We start from the raw sequence: 966 nt of genomic DNA on the forward strand, positions 1-966 counted from the left end.
ATGTGATTGAGAAGATATGATTTGAAAAACAATTTAAAATGGTTTGATTTTAAAAATTAATAACTTGGCTAACAAGAAAAGATATGATTCAAACATTAAACCTTTCTCAACAGAAAAGGCAACATACTTGAAATGTTGAATCAAATCATTAATTGATAGCAAGTATCTTTAAAAATGGAAAGAAGTTGATTTTGAAAAAGATTTGATTGAAAAAAATTGATTTGAAAAAGATTTGATTTTGAAAAATTTTGAAAACTTGAAAAAAATTTGATTTGAAAACAAGATCTTCCCTCTTGTGCCATCCTGGCGTTAAACGCCCAGAATGGTGCACATTCTGGCGTTTAACGCCCAAAACTCTACCCTTTTGGGCGTTAAACGCCCAGCCAGGCACCCTGGCTGGCGTTTAAACGCCAGTTTGCCTTCCTCACTGGGCGTTTTGAACCCCCAGCTTTTTCTCTGCAATTCCTCTGCTGAATGTTCTGAATCTTCAATCCTCTGTAATATTGACTTGAAAAGACACAAATTAAAAATATTTTTGGAATTTTTTATAATCAATATGCAACTAAAATCAAATAACAATGCATGCAAGACACCAAACTTAGCAGTTTGTATACTACTGACACTAACAAAATGAGAATGCATATGAGAAACACAAACACTCAAGTCAAAAGAATTTAAAGATCAGAGTAATGAAATCATCAAGAACAACTTGAAGATTAATGAAGACACATGCATGAATGCAAGAAAAATAGAAACATGCAATTGACACCAAACTTAATATGAAACTCTAGACTCAAACAAGAAATATTTTTGGATTTTATGATTTTGTAATTTTTTTGTGTTTTTCGAAAATTAAGTGGAAAAAGAAAATAAAGGTATCAAAATTCTTAATGAGAATTCCAGGAATCATGCAATGTTAGTCTAAAGCTTCAGTCTAAAGAAATTAGACATGGATGAACAAGCTTC

The sequence above is a fragment of the Arachis duranensis genome, chromosome 9, assembly GCF_000817695.3.
Source record: "Arachis duranensis cultivar V14167 chromosome 9, aradu.V14167.gnm2.J7QH, whole genome shotgun sequence".
NCBI lineage: Eukaryota > Viridiplantae > Streptophyta > Magnoliopsida > Fabales > Fabaceae > Arachis > Arachis duranensis.